This window comes from Balaenoptera ricei, chromosome 9 (assembly GCF_028023285.1).
Source record: "Balaenoptera ricei isolate mBalRic1 chromosome 9, mBalRic1.hap2, whole genome shotgun sequence".
NCBI classification, from domain to species: domain Eukaryota; kingdom Metazoa; phylum Chordata; class Mammalia; order Artiodactyla; family Balaenopteridae; genus Balaenoptera; species Balaenoptera ricei.
The window spans coordinates 63,055,548-63,075,514 of record NC_082647.1 but is presented as its reverse complement, the minus strand read 5'-3'; the positions used below and the strand labels follow the sequence as shown (position 1 = coordinate 63,075,514).

Sequence of the window (19,967 nt, the reverse complement as noted above, 5' to 3'; positions counted from 1 at the left end):
AAAGCCTGTTTGGGTGTCCAAATTTTACTTTGCCCAGCACTAGCCAAGAAATAGTTGGAAGACAGTGTAAAGTAATGGAAATAATAGTTGTCTTAGTGTCTAAAGTAATCGTTTATAATTCAAAAAAAAGTATTAGTTACATGAGTCTTGGAGTTCTTTGTTTTCCTATTTTCCTTACGTAGTGCCTGAGTTTCCAATCCTTGTCATCCTCCCTTTCCTTGCCTCCAAATGGAGCCGATTTAATCATGTGTAGCGGAAGTATGTCTCTATATGTTACAGGGGCTATAAACCTTAAAAATCTGGTTTCAATTAAAATGAATGTAATCCCAACATTTTGCCTCAAGGTATTTCATTATAGCACAACGGTAATACCTGTCATATGTTGACACTGCACAAGGTGTTATTCTAAGGAAACTGTAATTTAGGATTTTTTTTTACCACCTCTTTGTGCCTTATTCGCATCTCTCTAAAGTTTGATTCTCAAGGTGCTATGCCAATGCTTTTTATTGTTTTCATTGCCATTTAAGGCACTTTCATCTGAGAATCATGTCTTTCTTCCTTCTGATGACATCAGTTCAGTCTTCCCTGTTGAGAACGTTTATTTGGGAATACTCTGCGAGAATTAATAGCAAACAAAAAATATATCCAGGATTTATTCAATTTATATTGAAATATCAAGTCAATAGCATAAATGTGGCTGTAGAATATTTGCTATTTTTCAAGGTCACAAAATTTGTAAACCTTTTTAAACCAACTAAAACTATAAATGCATTCTGTTTTCCTCTGACCTCTTTGATTATTTATGTGTATTCACCACCACATAAAACAGAGGCGGCTTTCAAAGGCAATAGAGTGCAGTATACAAGATCAATTACATTCAAGATTTTTCCCACTCAATTAAATTAATTTCTGCGGGTGGGGGAATGAAGGGAATACTTTCATAGGTATGTGCAGGAATGATTTGTTTGTCTGAGGCATTTGTGGTTATTGCTGTTGTTGTTAGGTATTCCCTCTTATTATATTTTTACCCCTCTTATTACAATTTTATTAAAATTGTCCTTATACCCTGATTTTTCTGCATTCTGATATACTACTTTATGTTGTAGTGATAACTATTAAAGATTCATTCCTAGTATTCGGTTACAAAGGGTAGGTTCTATCAAAAGAGTCCTAATAGGGTGGACAATCTTTAGCTTGGATCTCACTTGAAAAATATTAGCTATGGCAGTTCATCCAGATGTTTTTGTCATGTGGGATTAGTAATAACCTAAGCCAGACTGTTTCTAACTTTACAGCAGGTTAAGTTTTATTGAAAATATTCATTTGCCTTAAAATGCTGCTTCTAATAAGGCTGTAAAACACCACTTTGTGGGAAATGCTTATATAGTTAAAAACTACATTTTCATAAGAGCTAATGAAGAATGCACGAAGTCCCACACTCTTAAAGAGCAAAGAAAGGGAAAAGCTGACTCCAGTGTTTAGGTGTCCCTGAATCAACTAAAACTGGACGAATGTTGGAATCAGAGATTCCCAGAGGTCTTCAGTCATTTTCATGTGAAAATGTAAATTGATTGCTGATTCTTCAGCTCTATCAGCAGGGAAGGATTTTATCTTTTTTTTTTCCTTTTTTTTGCAGAAAAAAATTTTAAAGAGGTAATACTTCCAAATGAAATAGAGTATTTTAATACTCTATTTTCAGGGAAAAAGTGAAAGGCAAGGGGAAGAGTATTTCAAGAAGTCTCAGTCATGGTAAACATCCTGGTTCAGCCCTCTGCTAGGGCAGGCTACTTTTTTTTTTAATATATTCTTCTTCAAATTCTATTCCCTTATAGGTTATTACAAAATATTGAGCATAGTTCCCTGTGATATACAGTAGGTCCTTGTTGGTTGTCTATTTTATATATAGTAGTGTATATATGTTAATCCCAACCTCCTAATTTATCCCTCCCCCCACACCCTCTTCCCCTTTGGTAACCATAAATTTGTTTTCTGTCTGTGAGTCTCTTTCTGTTTTGGAAATAAGTTCATTTGTATCATTTTTTAGATTCCACATATAAGTGATATCATGTGATGTTTGTCTTTGTCTGACTTCACTTAGTATAATCTGTAGGTCCATTCATGTTGCTGCAAATGGCATTATTTCATTCTTTTTTTATGGCTGAGTAATATTCCCTTGTATACATATACCACATCTTCTTTATGCGTTCATCTGTCGATAGACATTTAGGTCACTTCCACGTTTTGGCTATTGTAAATAGAGCTGCTATGAACACTGGGGTGTATGTATCTTTCTGAATTATGGTTTTCTTGGGATATATGTCTAGGAGTGGGATTGCAGGATTATATGGTAGCTCTATTTTCAGTTTTTTAAGGAACCTTTATACTGTTCTCCATGGTGGTTGTACCAATTTACATTCCCACCAACAGTGTAGGAGGGTTCCCTTTTCTCCACACCCTCTCCAGTATTTACTATTTGTAGACTTTTTGATGATGGCTAAGGCAGGCTACTTAGCACAAGGTTTTATATCAGTTTTCAGATGGAATCTTATGGGAATGCATGTTATAAGAGGAGATCCCAGCCCAGAATTACTATGGTTAATATCCTCTATAATGAATACCATTTCAAGTAAGGTCTCTATAGAACAGAGCCACTTCTGTGTACCAACTATTTGTGAATCTGACTTGGCAAATGCTCTAAAATAAGCCTACTCTATAAATGGTGTCCTGGTCTCTGGACATGTAAAATGCCTTCTCTATCATACCTACTTGTCTGAACTATACAATTTAGAACTCAATTTTACTTCCTTGAACTGATTCCCATGTGCCATTATAGTCTCAGGAATAAAAAACGAAAACGGATGCTTGAGAGAGAAGCAGCTTTGGGTAAACTCCAGTCACTGTGTTTAGCATAGATAAGAAAGCAGTTTCCATGTGCACCCAGGAGTATTCCTTACACCCATCCCCAGTACACAGAGTTCTACAATTTTGGCTTTACCCATGATCACTGCAACCCCAGAGTAAAGCCAAAGCAAGCAGGTCATTCTGACCTGGCTCTGTCAGCAACCTTCACCCATGACTCATCACTTTTCTGCCAGATAGACGTCAGAATTTAGTCTTCAGGCTCAGCACCCTTTCTCTCCCAAGGCTGCCGTGGAAAAACATCTAAGAAACCTTTGCTTTTAATAATAGCAGACTCGGTAATGAATACTAATCTTTTCACTGAGGACAAATTGGGAAATGCTGTTTTTAGAACAGCTTCTTAAAAGCATCAAAGAGCTAACAACAGAGTGAGGAACACCCAGGCCAAAGGGGAGAGAACCCAGAGTTGGTGGGCTGCTTTTGCCTGTTAACATTTATCTATCTGGAAGGGGTAGCTGAGATTCTGAGCTGCACAACTATATATTAATAGCAGCAATCCCCACAGTTAGAGGACCAGGCAGACAATAGTAAGAGTCCAAGGTTGGGAAACGTGTACCCTCTACTTTAGGCTGGGACCTCAAAAGTCTCCACCCTTAGAAAAAGGGGAATCCCAAAGAAATAAAAATGTCATTATTCATAGACAATATAATTGAGAATGTAGAGAATTAAGAATCTACAAATAAAATTTTAAAAAAAGAATCTACAAATAAGTTATTAGAATTAATAAGTGAATTTAGCAAGGTCACTGGTTATCAGACCAAAATCAGCTGTATTTCTCTGTCAGAATGAAACACTGGAAAACGAAGTTTTTGAAACAACATCATCTACAATAACATCTACAATTCAAATACTTAGAAATAAATTTTTTTAAAGATACATAAGACTTCTACACAAAAAAATATTATTGAAAGAAATTAAAGACCTAAATAAATAAAAGGATGTACCATATCTATTCTCCCCAAATTAAACCATATTTTCAATGCAATTCCAATCAAAATTCTAGCAGAGTGTGTGTGTGTGTGATGACCACCTGACACTCAAGTTTTTATAAAATGCAACAGACCAAAAATAAACAAGGTAAGCATAAAGAAGACAAAATTGGAGGATTTACTCTACCAATTATCAGGGCTTTTTAGAAAGCTATAGGAATTAAGCCAATGTGCTACTGATACAATAGTAGACATATAGATCAATGGAGGGGTAGAGAGCCCAGAAAAAAAAAGCACGCATATATGGTCACTTGATTTATGACAAATGTGGCACTGTAGGGCAGAAGAAAAGGGTCATATTTTCAAAAGATGGTACTGAGTCAATTGGATATCCATATGAAAAGCAATGAAACTTGACCCTTACTTCACATCATACCAAAAAATCAATTCCAGGTGGATTGTAGATCTACATGTGAAAGGTGAAACAATCAAGCATGTCAAAGATAACATAGGAAAACAACTTTTGTGACCTTGAGGTAGGTGAAGATTTATTTAACAACACAAAAAACACTAATCATAAAGGGAAGATTGATACACTGGACTTCAAAAAAATTAACCATTTCTGCTCATCAAAAGACACCACTAATAAGAGTAAAAAGGCAAGACACATGATAAGAGAACATATTTGTAACACCAGCAACAGACAAAGGGCTGGTATCCAGAATGCATAAGGAATGCCTACAAGTCAGTATACCTGTCAGACAAATGGGCAAATGACTCGAACAGACACTTAACAAAAGAGAGTACCCAAATGGCCAGTAGACCTATGAAAATATGCTCAACTTTTTAATAATCAGGGAAATACAAGTTAAATAGAGTATCAATCACACCCGACAAAATGGATAATATTCCAAAGACTGACAATACTAAGTGCTTACAAAGATTAGAGCAACCCTAACTCTCACACACTGGCTGTAGAAATCTAATTTGGCAGAAGCAGTTTTGAAAACTCTTCGGCATTATCTATTAAAGTTGCACATATATGTGGAACCCAGAAAAACCACTCCTAAGTTTATACCCAACAGAAATCTGAGCACGTACATACCAAACAACTTGTACAGGATATTTATAGAAACATTCTTCTCTTAAAAAAATTTTTTTGCAGTACAGTTGCCTTACAATGTTGTGTTAGTTTCTACTGTACAGCAAAGTGATTCAGCTATATGTACACATATATCCCCTCTTTTTCGGAACATTCTTAATTATCAGAAATAGGAAAACAGTAAAAAAAAAAATCCATCAATAATATAATGGACAAATGGGATAGTCATACAATGAAATATACCTATCCTTTGTTCAATGACTTTAATTCATTCCTGAAAACACTGCTACTAATGACTCTGATCACTAATTCCAGTGTGTGGAGGGGGTTTCCCCACATCACCAAGCAATTCTCGGCGCCAGCTGGGTGTTTTACAATTCAACTCAATTCTGACACTACCAACCTAGAGACAGCATCATATCCCACAGGTTAAGGACTCAGTCCTACAAGACTGCATCCCTCTCCAGCCTCAGTTATCACCTGTGTTTCTGACTGACTAGCTATAGATTGGAGGCTTCAGCAATCCCCTCCTTAGGTTCGGTTAAGTTACTAGAGTGGCTTACAGAACTCAGAGAAACATTTCACTTACTGGATTACCAGTTTATTATAAAAGGATATAACTCAAGAACAGCCAAATGCAAGAAGTGCATAGGACAGGCATGGGGAAAGGGTGCAGAGCTTCCATGCCCTCTCAGAGTGCCAGTCTCCCCCAATGTCCTCGTGTTCACAAAATCAGAAGCTTTCCCAATCCTGTTCTTTTTAGGTTTTTATGGAGACTTCATTACATAGGCATGATTGATTAAATAATTGGCCATTGGCCATCTAGTCAACTTCCAGCCCCTCTCCCTTCCTCAGTGGGTTGGAACATTCCAATCCTCCAATCACATAGTTGGTTCTCCTGACAACCAGACCCCATCCTTAGGTGAGATCCAAAAGTTACCTCATTAACATAGCAACTTTATGGCTCTCATCACTTAGGAAGTTCCCACAGTTTTAAGACCTATGTGCCAGGAGCAGTGGAAGAAGACCAGATATATATTTCTTGTTATAAATCACAATGTCACAGCTACTAAAGCAAAAACATTCAATGAAAAGTATTTTTGTTAGTGTTAATGGAAAACACTAATGCATTTTATTCCAATCATAAAGACCCAAACAATATTCACAGATAGAATATGTATCAACTGAACAACAAATGCAAGTTTATATAAGTGAAAAACAATAGTTAAAAAGTAGTTTGCACATAAAATATAATGTGATATAAGATTTATTGCATTCATTCTTTTTTCTTCTTTCTGCACCTTTATTTATTTATGTATTTATTTATTTACTTAATGAAGTATAGTTGATTTACAATGTTGTGTTAGTTTCTGGTGTATAGCAAAGTGAGTCAGATATATATACATTCTTTTTCATATTCTTTTGCATTATGGTTTATTATAAGATATTGAATATAGTTCCCTGTGCTATACAGTAGGACATTGTTGTTTATGTATTTTATATATAGTAGTTTGTATCTGCTAATCCCAAACTTCTAATTTATCCCTCCCTTACCCCCTTACCCCTTTCCCCTTCCCCCTTCAGTAAACATAAGTTTGGTTTTCTATGTCTGTGAGTCTGTTTCTGTTTTGTAAATAAGTTCATTTGTATCATATTTTAGATTCCACATATAAGTGATATCATGGTATTCTGCACCACTTTTTATAACAACTTTTCAGCGTTTTGGGGGTTATGGTTTTTGCACTCAAACTGCACTTATAAACAAAGTAACAGCATAGTAAAACAAAATAGAGGGCAAAATAAAGGCTAAACATGAGATTTCTTGGAAGCAAGTAGAAACACAGCAGTCTGAAGAGTCATGGGAGATAACACTGCTGCCTCTCTCTTGTATCCATTGAAAACAACACATTTTGGGGCTTCCCTGGTGGCGCAGTGATTAAGAATCCGCCTGCCAATGCAGGGGACACGGGTTCGAGCCCTGGTCCGGGAAGATCCCACATGCCGCAGAGCAACTAGAGCAACAAGGGAAGCCACGGCAACGAAGAGTAGCCCCCTCTCTCCGCAACTAGAGAAAGCCCGTGCACAGCAACAAAGACCCAATGCAGCCAAAAATAAATAAATAAATAAAATAAAATTTTAAAAAATAAAAAAAAATTTAAAAAACACATTTTGGGTTCATGCAGATGACACACAATTAGAATTTGTTCCATATGATATTCTTTGACTAGGAACAATTGTTCAAGAATTTTGGTGAATATGTCTGCCTGAAATCAAATGTTAAAACATCACTTCCTATAGCATATTAATTGAGTAGGCTTTAGGGTTGAAAAAGTCATTTTACTAAATAAAAGGTCATTCCAAAAAATAAATTTTCAAAAGCCATTATAATGAAGAGTTGTTAACTGAATAGTCATTAGGTCGGGTAAATCAGAACTGCAATGAAAATGAATAAACTATTGCTACATGCAAGAACATGGATGAATATCAAAAACATATTGTTGAGGCAAAGCCAAATAAAGACAAATGCATAATGTGTTCAAAATTATATAAAATTCAAACATACAAAACTTATCTGTAGTGTTAGAAATCAGATTAAAGGATACCGTTGGGGAAGAGAGAAGATATCCTAACTGGGAAGGGCATGAGGATGGCTTCTGAGGCATGGGCAATGTTCTATTTCTTGATTTAAGTAGTAATAACCAGGGTATGTTTTTGTGATAATTCATTCAGCTGTAATACTTGTGTTTTCTGCATTTTTCTGTTTGGATGTCATACTTCACTAAAAATATTTATTTTAAACAATTCTTTAAATACAGTTGAAAATAGCAACAAAAATATTAAGTACCTAAGGATTAAAACTAATAAAAGATATGCAAATCTCTTAAACTTTGTTGAGCAAAATGAAAGCAGACCTAAAGAAAGAGGAATATCTACCATATTCAGAGACTGGAAGAATCAATGTTATAAGGATTTAGTTCTCCTCAAAGTGATCTATAGGCTCAACACAATCTCAATCACAATACCAACCGATCGTGTGTGTGTGTGTGTGTGTGTGTGTGTGTGTGTGTGTGTGGCTTGACAAGCTGGTTCTAAGATTTATAAGAAAAGGCAAAGGTCTAAGAATTGTCTATATTCTAGACATTCCAAAAGGAAAGAACAAGGTGGGAGGATTTTTGCTGCTGGATATCAAAACTTAACATAAAACTAAGGTAATGAAAGGATTATGATACTGGTGAAAGATTATTTGAAACAACCGATGAAAAAGAACAGAGATAACACAAATAGACCCGTACATATAAAAACACTTTATGACAAAAGTGACATTGCAGAGCAGTGAGAATGACCACATTTTTCATAAATGGTGTTTGGACAACTGGGTAAACATATGGGAAAAAATGAAATTGGAACCCATCTCACACCACACAAAAAGTCTATCTCAAATCTATTATAGACTTAAGTGTTAAAGGCAAAATAATAAAGCATTTAGATGATAATATAGAATATCTTCATGACTTTGAGATAGAAAATGATTTATTAAACAAAGGAAAGAAAGAATGAAAGGAAAAAAGAAAGAGAGAAAAGCCACCAAAAATCTTAGTAAATTAGATTGTATTGAATTAAGAACTTCAGTTATTAATAACACTGAACTTCAGTTCACCTAAAAACACCATTAAACGAGTGACAGGCAAGCCACAGGGTGAAGGAAACACTAATCGTAGTACCTATAATCAATCAATGTAGGACTCATATATTAAAAACTTTTACAAATCAATAAGAAAAAGACAACCCATTTAAAAAATGCACAAAAGACTTAAACAGGCACTTTACAGCAGAGAAAATCCAATGAATAAAACTAAATATAGGGAAATAGCCTTACCTCATTATGTAACCTTGGAAATGTAAAGTAAATCTACAATATAGTATGACTGAGCTGCCACTGGACTGGCTAAAAATTTTTTTTAATCTGATAATATCAACTGTTTATGAGGATGCCGACCAATGAAAACTGTCAAACACTGCTGATCATAGTATACATTAGTATAAGTGGAAAATAATTTAGCATTACTAGTAAAGTTCAAGATATAAATGTCCTATGACCTAGTGTTAAACTCCTAAATATATACCCAACAAAATGTACATGTACGACGTTTTACAACATCAGTATTCAAAACAACTGCAAAATTTTTTAAAGTGCCCATCAACAACAGAATAGATTACGGAATATTATACTGCAATGATAATTAATGAACCACAGTACACATCAATGTGGATGAATCTCAAAAATGTATTATTGAAAGAAAACAGACACATAAGAGTACATACTGTGTGATTTCATTTACATGACGCTCAAAAGTGGGTTAAATAAATAAGCCTTATAGTATTTAGGAACGCATTCTTCGTAGATAAATCTATAAAGTTATTTTAGTCATCAGTTAATTAACTATTCAGTCTCAGGAAGATGTATAAATCAAATTCCTGCAACCGTATTAATTCATGTAAATCTAATAACCTCATTATTTCAAGATTCTAAGTCAGCACTTCCTTGCAATTCAGCAGTTAGAAAAACTGACAAAAATTACTGGATTTACCTGGTCACATTGAAAGACTCTATGTTAATCAAGAAAGTCAACATTAGAAATTGTTATTATTTCTTCCAGGACGTTCCTTCCAGATTTATCAAGGCAACAAGCAAAAAAGTAAACCTACCTTATTCCCCAGTGACTTAATATACTACATTTTCCCCTAAACCAGATTTGAGATCCTCTAAAACTCTCAGACTGGGTCCACCTTGCTTACTGGGTAATACTTGTTCTGGCTGGTGCTACTGGAGCTCAAATATCACTCCTTCATTTATTCTGGTCACATAGAATGCTTTCCTTTCTATCTCACCCACCTTCAAAGTACAGCTCCCCTGCACTGTCACAGCCAAGAACCTTTCCAAGACCTCAATGACATCCCTCTTCGAACTCCTGAGGCATGTATAATGATACATCATCTTGAATTGCTGGCTATCATGGGCTTGTCCTATCTCCCTAACTACATATAAGTTCTTGCAAGATAAGGATCGAGTTTCCCCCTTAGCCTGTTTTTCCCACAGCTTCTAACGTAGTTCTCATCCCCTAACAGGCCTGCTGAGTGAGGATGGCAATGTAGGAACAAGAATGTCTGCATTAAACAGTAGTTTTCTGCTGGAAAACTACTAAATGCTAAATGCATCTTAAATCACCCTGTGCCTCACCCACAGGACACCAAAGCAGACAGAGGGAGAGAGGGAAGCTCCATTAATCTCCTTTGTTGAAGTTCTATGTTTTACAAACTATACATAGTTTATCTCTTCATCTTTCCCTTGTCCGGAAGATGAAAAAGGCTATTTATTGTTGGTTCACTCTGTTCCCAGCCCCAGAAAGTTAACTTGCATGGCCCTCACAGGCAAACTGCCTTCCTTGCCCACGGGCTTCCAGCAGATTAGAGAAAGAGTGCGGTCAGGGTATCTTCCTTCCACCTTCCTCCCTAAGCGGTCCCCACAGGCAAGCTGCATCCTTCCAACAAGGGTCTCAGCAACCCTCTTCTCATCCTCACTGTGTCTGAGTCCTGGTAAGCCCATCCCCTCCTCCGAGACCTCGGAGTGATAATACTTTTCCACCTTGTTCTCTGTATCCAGTGGTTTCCCTATACGCTGCTCACGTATCTGCAAAACTCTCTTCAACTCTCTTCAATTATCCAATTTTAATGGGATCTTTCCTGTCAGGACATTGTCTGATCCAGATATTTTACTTTATGATCTTTATAATTTTAATCTTTATAATATTTATGATACATTTTCTAGTTTCAATAAATGAGCACACTTATTATAATGTGCCCTTCTCTTAATGATTCAGGGTCATCAGTGGGACTCTCAGAGATGGTACGATTGTTTATCAGCTTTTACCATCCACACTCTGCTTTAAAGACATTACCTCACTTAATCTCCCCTTTCCTCCAAAATAAGCCTATGAGATGGATCTGATAAGTACATTTTACAGAACCAAGGCAGCACACCTGTTAAGAAACAGAACTAGGAATGTGAACCCGAGTGCTTTGCTACAAAACCTGTCCTTGACTAGTACATAAAATTGGTCCCTTCCCACACTATATTGTCGTAAAGGGCTAGTGACTCATGTTGATCTAGTGATTCTTAAACACGGTGGTCCCCACTGTTGCTCTTTCTGAGTTGCAATGAAGATTTACATACCTCCTCTAAAGGATTAAAACTGAATCTGTATCCCAATACCAATCTGACAGTGACTGCCCTATCCATTCACCTGACTCTGGCAGTCACCCTTGACTGTCTAATTGGCTGCTTATAATCTTCTATAGGCCAAGTTACATGAGGTGCATCCCTACTGGAACTGTGAAATAAGAGTAACAATTTCTTGAATAAGGGCCTAAGAGATTTTGGAACATGGAATTTGTGAAAGCTACTTTCATCACTGGGCAACTCTATTTTAGATAGTACTAAACAACACTTTAATGTGTAAAGAATATCATACTGTTGGGAGCCCAAGCCACATGGAAAGGACACAGGTAGAAACACCAGTTCACAGTGTCCCAGCTGTGTCCAGCCTTCAAATCATCCCAAACCAGGTACCAACATGTGCAGGAAGAAGCCTCCAGATGATTCCCAGCCCCCAGCTATTCAGTCACCCCCAGCCACTCACTTCTTCCCAGCTAGGGTCTCAGACATCATAGAGCAGAGACAAGCCATCCCTACTGTGTGCTGTGCAAACTCCTAACAACAAATTTCATGTATGTAAAAAAGTGGTTTTAGCATTATGCCACTAAGGTTTTGGATGGTTTGTTATACAGTAGTAGATAACTGGAATACTGACTGTTAGAAATAAAACAGGAATTGAGATGCTATGTTATAAATTATGGGAAACTAGGAAGAATCAAATCGCCCCAACCAGAGTCTATATATATATATATATATATATAGAGAGAGAGAGAGAGAGAGAGAGTGAGTCTATAGTCTTATTTAAATACTGTATATATTTTAAAATGTGTTTGTGTGTGTGTGTGTATACACACACACACACACACACACACACACACACACATATTCTGCGGTCTGTTAGCAGAAGACTCTGGAAAGCTAGTTGGACCATGTTCTCTTCCCTCCTCCAAGGCCATACCTGAATCTTTATAATCTTACCACCCAAAGATGAGCAACATGAAAAAACCAAAAAGCATGAAAGATAACAGAATTTATCACTGCTGCAATGTGGAGCAAGGATAGACAAGAAAAGTACAGATCTCTGCAGAGAGCACACTATTAATAACTCTACCAATTGATGGTAGGATTAATAATCTAAATAGCCAATAAAAATAACATTCCCTCCTTTTCAGTAAAGAGCTGCATAAAGAACTTCCACTCCACTTCAGTAAAGAGCTGCATAAAGGGCCATTACCAGCTCTAAGGTAAAATTTTGTCGGACAACATTTTTCTATTTACTACTCACATTAAAATGGAAGTTGCCTTCTTAAGCTCATGGTGTCCAAATTCTGCCTGCTATGAGGAGGCATGGATGACGTTGGTGACAGCTTTCAGCTAGAAAAGTTCCCTGGATCTAAGTCAGAAGGAAGGTGCATTCCCAAGGCAGTTCAAACATACAGCACCAGGACAGACAGGCAGGGTCCTAGTGCTAATGGACCAAGGGCATAATCCAGGAAGATAAGAGCATAGGTCCAATGAACAAGGTGAGGGTGAAATGAGAAAATTGGTAGTTGAGTAATTGGATGGGAGTGATGAACAGACAAGACATAACATGTGCTAGCACCCTTTTAATGAGGCACAGGTGCTTGATAGTGTGGCCAGCAAAACAGGTGAAAGGTAATAATTGGAGTCAAACTCCCTGCTTGTTCTGTTTTGTGAAATAACCATCAGCACAGCCCCAGGCAGATGCCAGAGTTGATTCGAAAGCAGGTGACACGAAAAGCAAAAAGAGTAAAAGAGATGATTTCTAGGCAAAGGAAGGACAAGAGCAAAGGCCCTGAGGCAGGAGATACCCAGTGTTCAAGGAAGAGCAAGCAGGCCCCAGGGCTATAAGAGAGAAGCACAAAGGGCAAACAAAGGCCAGATAATGCCGGACCTTGAGGCTACTATTGGGTTGGCCAAAAAGCTTGTTTGGGTTTTTCCATAACATCTTATGGAAAAACCGAACGAACTTTTTGGCCAACCCCATATTAAAGACTTGAGCTTTTCTCTGGGTGACCACTGGAGAGTTTAGAGGAGACAAGTGAAACTGCCTGACTTCTTTTTAGCAAGATGACTCTGGGAGCTGTATTAAGAATAAATGGAAAGGGGGACTTCTAGTAGTCCAGTAGTTAAGACTCCATGCTTCCAAGATAGGGGGTGCAGGGTTTGATCCCTGGTCTGAGAACTAAGGTCCCTCATGCCGCACGCTGCAGCCAAAAAAAAAAAAGAATAAACAGAAAGGGGCCAAGTTAAAGCAGGATGGCCAATCTGGAGGCTACTGCATCATTCTGCCCTCAATACATTGGCGGCTTGAGCTGAGTAGTGGAAGTGGCGGAAGTGGTTGGTTTCTGAATATATTTCGAAAGTAAAACCATCAGAATTTGGTGACAGATTAGAAGTGAAATGTTCCCCTTTCTTGTATTATTTTTCTTCATAGCACTTATCACTTTCTGACATAGTACACACTTAACTTTCAATATTTTTATTGACCTTCCCTCACAAATGACAGCTCCATGAAGGTAGGGAATTTTTTGGTCCATTTTGTCCACTGCTGTACCCCCAATGCCTGGTACATAGTAGGCACTCAATAAATAGTTAACTAAATCGATTCGTCTGAAGAATTTTTATAACTTAAGATATTTTATTCTTCTCATGTTCTCTTCCTTTTATAAACATTATTATAGGTTTGATCTCACTATTCCATCATGAGTCACTTACCACAGTGAATCCACTTTAAATTGATCTACATTGTTTAGAAAGTGCCACCTAAATTACTTCTACAGTTTGGTAACCCTGTTCTGATAACTGGTATAAACAAACAGCTCTTGATGTGCTAGACATGGAATTAGGTCACTGCTGAGTTCTAATCGACTTCATTTAATTAGCGTGGGTGTCGCTGAAGCATATTCAGAAAGGCAGATAGTGTAACAACTACTCGTGTTGAGGTAATGTGCCTGTTTTCTATTTTAAGTGTATGATCTGTTGATGAAGCTGCTTTGATGCAGCCATTTCAATGCCAAGACAATATGATGAGACCCATCTGAAGGAACACTTTGAAGCAAGAACACAATGACACTACCTAAAAACAAACCATCAGATTTCCACCTTTCATCTTCTACCAAGTGGTGAGCTTCACTCCCTCTTTGAGATTCCAGGAACTGATGTTGAAGACAAGGTGGGCCCAGGAAAGAACTGAGGGATGGGCTGAAGTTACATTCTATCTTTAAGGACTCATATGTTTGCTACATTTGCAGATCTTAGAAAGGGACGTCAAAGATTCTAAATGGCGGCTTCCCTAGTGGCGCAGTGGTTAAGAATCCGCCCGCCAATGCAGGGGACACGGGTTCGTGCCCCGGTCCGGGAAGATCCCACATGCCGCAGAGCGGCTGGGCCTGTGAGCCACAACTACTGAGCCTGCGCGTCTGGAGCCTGTGCTCCGCAATGGGAGAGGCCGCGACAGTGAGAGGCCCGCGCACCGCGATGAAGAGTGGCCCCCACTTGCCGCAACTGGAGAAAGTCCTCGCACAGAAATGAAGACCCAACACAGTCAAAATTAAATAAATAAATAAATAAATAAATTTATTTAAAAAAAAAAAAGATTCTAAATGGAATTTCTCTCATTCTCTGATATTCACCTATATCTTGAATGATCTGCACATTAAATAATCATCTGATTTTATTTAAATTTCTTTAGTTGTTTAATAATGGCAGATTGTTCTATTAGGCATAGGAGAAGACAGACTGAACTCCTTTGCTTTTTTGCAATGCTTCCTTCTTGCTAGGCCAGCTTACTTGATTAGGTTTCTATAAGACCCCAGAAATGAGGGAAGTGAGGGAGGGTATCAGGGCAAAGCAGATTTCCTATTCTCAGTTTTAGACACACAAGAAATCCCCAGTTGGATTTCTAATGGTTTTCTTAGGGCTCTCAATTATACTTTGTATATAACACTGCAGTGGGCTATCACTATACTCCATTTTTACCAAACTGGTAAAATGTGCCATGAATCAGAATATACATTCCTCAAAGCACATTAGGCTATGGAGTCTCGAGAGAACACCCCAGCCTTATTCCCTTCTTTCTTTATCTTCTTCAACTATTCCAAAGAATTTAAATTCCATCTATCAGGAAAGATCAGAGATAGCATTTTTACAAAAAGATTTAATAACAATGGTATTGACTGAAAAATATCACAATGCAGACCTATTTAAATAACTCCAGGCACTGAAAACACAAAAAAAGCTTTGAAACATACAATTATGAGAGGTCAAAACAATTCCTTGTACTCTAATCATGTAAATTTGGAATTTGCTTAATCCCAGCCAAATGCTTATAGTTGATTTAAGGAGATTAAATTATGCCATAGATTTTATGTCTTAGCCAAGAAGTATGAAATGGCAGAAATGGCAATAATTCCACCAATGGTAAAGTACACTTGTAAGACCGTTTTGCAATTTATCCAACAAATATTTATGGAGCACCTACTAGATGCCAGGCACTGTTTTATATAGGCACTGTTTTATATCCTGGGGATAGAAAGGTAAACCAGGCAGACAAAGTGCTTGATATCATAGAGATAACTTGAGAGTGTGGGAGACTGGAAAAAACAAGTAAATAGATCAATATATTGATATAAGATAATAGCAGGTTATGACAACTGTTAAGGACAATAGGGATGCAGGAATAAAGAACGAGAGGGGGAGGGGGAGGGATAAGGTGATCAGGAAAGGTTTCTCAGAAGAGCCTGAATTGGTGAGGAGAGAACTACACTAAGATCTAGAGGATGAGCATTCTCAGCTTTAGTAAAGCAGGTTTTAAGACCAGAAGCCTGGAAGAAAAGGCCGATGTGGGTGAATAGGGAGCAAGGAGAAGAGTCGTAAGCAGTCAGTTTGAAGAGAGAGGCAAGAAAACAAGATAATGTAGAGCCTCAGAGACTTGTGGTTAAGAAGTCTGGATTTTAGTTAGAGTATAATAAGAAGTAATGGGAGTTTCAGTTATTATATGTTCAAAGCTAAAATATAGCACTGACTATGAACTTGGACTGTTCTAAGTGCTTTACAAATATGTACTCATTTAATCATTCAGCAAGCTTATGAAAGGGGTGTTGCTACAGTTGACTCTTGAACAACGCAGGGGCTAGGAGTGCAGACGCCCCATGCAGTAAAAAATCCACGTGTAACTTCACAGTCAGCCCTCCATATCCAAGGTTCCACATCTGCAGATTCAACCAGCTGTTAATTTATTGAAAAATATCTGCATGTAAGTGGACCCTCACAGTTCAAACCTGTGTTGTTCAAGGGTCAACTGTACTATCCCTATTTTACAAATAAGGAAACGGAGGCCCGGAGACATTTCATCACATTTCGTCACACATGCTTGTATAGAGCAGAGCCAGGATTGTAACTAGGACAATCTATCTTATTTATTTTAAAAATTCACTCTGGTTGCGACGTGGAGGACAAAATGTAGGAGGGCAGGAATAGTCCAGGCCTGAGATGATGGGGTTTTAGACCTAGGAATGACAGTGAAAGAGGTGAAAATTGAAAATTGAAATAAATGCTACAAAGGTTACAAACAAGTTGCTGAAATGGAGAAAGGTAAGGGAACATGCTTAAATAGCGAGGTCAAGGAAGGCCTTTCTGAGAACAGGACATTTGACCTGGGACCTGAAGAAGGACAGAAAAAAGAGCATTCCAGGCAGAGGGAAAACATGTGCCAAAGTCCTTCGATAGGAGAGAGTGTAAAAAGACTAGTACAGATGGGGCTGCATAAGTGAGGTTAGAAAGATAAGCAGGGCTTGAAGGTCAGAGTCAAAGAAAGGACTTCACTGTATGTACAATAGGAGGCCCTTAGAGGATTTCAAGCAGAAAGATGGTATCATCATATTCATTCAGGCAGTCGGTTAACAAGTATATATTGACCATCTGCCATGTGACAAGGACTGTTAGGTGCTGGCATATACATACCCTAGAATATGGGGAGAGATATAACAGGCCATCCTCTATGTCACTGTTGTGTGTTCCAGAATTCATCCTCCCTCTAGAGTATATAGGGGAACATGAATGAGGGGGCAATATATTTAAAATACAACTGTAAGTCAATCAAATTTACTTTGACTCCTAAATGCTTAAGAAGATAACCTAATCTGGTTTATCCTCATAGTAGCTGCTGAATCAAGGCTCACTGACTCAATGTACGAAAGAATAAATGATAGTAAAGCCAACTGCAGCTCTAAACAGTAGACTATAAATGAATCAAGCATAAAATGGTAAGAGTTCCCAAAGTAAATATTTTCCTACAGTCATTTATAAATAATTCAGATTTCTGTTTGCACCACCTGTCAGTGTTTCTGGGGAAACTAAACTGAGTATATACCTGCCTATGACTCCACTTCCTGACTGATAAGCCACAGTGGACAAGGATACAAAGCAGAGAGAGGCATCCCTCTCCACATTCTCTCTGGTTGGATCCACTTTCTTGTCCAGAAACTTGGATAAGGAGAGTCTCACCCTTCCAGGAATTAAGGCAGTTCGGGTGTATGGTAAAGACCCCAAACTAGGAAGTCTAAAAGCCTGGGTTAGGTTCCTCACTTTGCCCCTTACTCAGGTTTCAGGAAAACTGTCTTAAATGTGCTGACACTTAGGTTTCACATCGTACATCATAGGGGGAAAAAATAGCTATAGACAAATTAATAAAGATAATCATTGCAAATAATGTGAAATGCTATGAAAAAAGATAAAATTGAGCACTACGGCAGAGACTGGGAAATGTGGGAATTCTAAGTCAGCCAGATAGTTTGGAAAAGGACTAAGCTGGAGGTGCTATCACTCTGCACTAAAGGAAATATCAAGATTTTACAAATCACAAGTTGTGAATATTAAATGAAGGGGAAAATAGTAAGCCTAAGTAAGTGCTCATTCATTCAACCATGTGTAGAAGATAAGGGTTGTCAGAGGAGTGGGGATTCAGAAGGCAGGGGTAAGGACCTCACCACCATGAAAGGCAAACCAGGAAATAATGACAAAGTGAAAATCAAGACTTACCCTGCTGCTGTCTATATTTCAAAAGGAAGCCCAAATCCAGGCCAGTGTGTTGTCAGTTGCACAGGTTCTAAACCAGAGGCTTCAGTAGTCAAGGGATGTGCTTTTATTTCTTAATCCCTCCTGGTTCACACAGAGGTTGACACAAGAGTAGGAGTTGAATAGGTGAGAGAATAAATAAGTTAATTTATTTTTAAATTTAAGTCTTGTAAAAACAAGACAACAGGCCCCAAATGGAGTCACTTACGTTAAACCCCACGTCACCAAACCAAAACATAAATTAATTACAGTTTCAGTTCTCCCAGAAATGGAGTCTAAAACCAGTCAGTCAGGAATCACCTATCAGCAATGAGTAGGTTATCTGCCTGACAGACCCCTGCCATCCCTTAAAGGGAAGCGACCTTGCAATGACCAACCACTTTGTTGCCTAGTTCCTGCTCCCTTCTGCTTATAAAAATCTCATTTTGTATAGATTCTCGGAGCCCCCTTCTATCTGCTAGAAGGAATGCTGCCTGATTCAAATCGATTTTTGCTCAAAAAAACTCTCAGAATGTTTAATATGCCTCAGTTTATCTTTTAACAGTCCTGGTTTCAGAAGAGGGCACCAGAGGAGACCCCCGAGGACCCTCTGGAGCAACAAGCAAGCAGGTGAATGTACCTGTGAGCCCCTTGAGCTCGCCGCTTTCTTGCCGGTGGTGGGTGAGGCCCTCCTCATTCCTGCCTCTGCAGCTTTTGCGTCGTGAGCTTTCAAACTTTCTTTGAGCGGCTCTTTTTCCGGGTTGGGTCCGGAAACCGACTGGAGTCCAACTGGTTCCGACTTAGAAACCAGACCGTGTCTGGGGTCAGCCTGGGTCCGACTTGGAAACCAGACCGTGTCTGGGGTCAGCCTGGGTCCGACGTAGAAACCAGACCGTGTCCGGGGTCAGCCTGGGTCCGACTTGGAAACCAGACCGGGTCCCGGTCCAACTTAAGCCGGACTAGGTCCAGTGTGAGGCCTCAAGGGAACACAATTTTGCTTCAAGGCTGAACAAGCAAGTTAACCTTACCGAAAATAATCTTGAATTACAGTGGCCACAGTGGAGAACTTTAACCCTGGATAAGCTTATCCATTTACTACAGGGTGCCCTGGAGAAAAAGGGTCTCAGCCAAGCACTCACGAAAATGGGTCGAGCGAAAATTATTTTTCCTCCTCAGCAGTTTCTCATGACCAGGGTAAGAGCCGCTGAGACACCCCACTCGCTGCAGAGCCTGCACACAGAATCCTGGGAAAACTGGCAGAAGTGAGCAAGGGGTGAGAATTCTCACCAAAGTCAGCTCTTCAGATCTCTATCTGTGGTGCCTGGTGAAGAGAGGAAGGTAAAATTTCACGTTGTCCTTTCCTTCCCAAATGCAGATGGGCAGGGAAAAAAAAAAAAAATTAAGAATTACATTTTGAATTGGGACTTGTGAATTTGCTTTTGGGTACCCGTTGGTTGTGGATCCCGTCTCTTCCACAGACAGCTATTGCCTTCTTGTCTGTCCCGTTTTGTGTCCTGAGAACTAGAGTTGGCAGCTGTCAGGTTGGGGGCCCCCAAAATACAGGCAGACAAAAATGTGGGTTGCTAGGGTCCCGCAGACTGTTGCCAGCTCTCAGGGGAATTGTCTTTCTTATGGTTATCTTCAGGAGTGGCTCTGGATCTTGGGAGGGTAGTATCTTTTGCACGCTCTTTGGGATGCCTTTTGTATCCAAGAGGTTGTTCCATAC

At 38.6% G+C, this 19,967-nt stretch overlaps 1 protein-coding gene across 1 annotated transcript in view; it reads right to left on the bottom strand.

Annotated features, from left to right (window-relative positions):
* Positions 1 to 19,090, bottom strand: part of NXPH1 (neurexophilin 1) — a 412,663-nt gene extending 393,573 nt beyond the window's left edge. Inside the window, exons 1-2 of the mRNA XM_059932806.1 lie at positions 18,882 to 19,090; positions 18,227 to 18,346 (exon numbers count right to left, since the gene is read on the bottom strand). The gene's annotated coding sequence lies outside the window, so the exon portion shown is untranslated. The remainder of the gene's footprint in view (positions 1 to 18,226; positions 18,347 to 18,881) is intronic.
* Between the last annotated feature and the right edge of the window lie 877 nt (positions 19,091 to 19,967).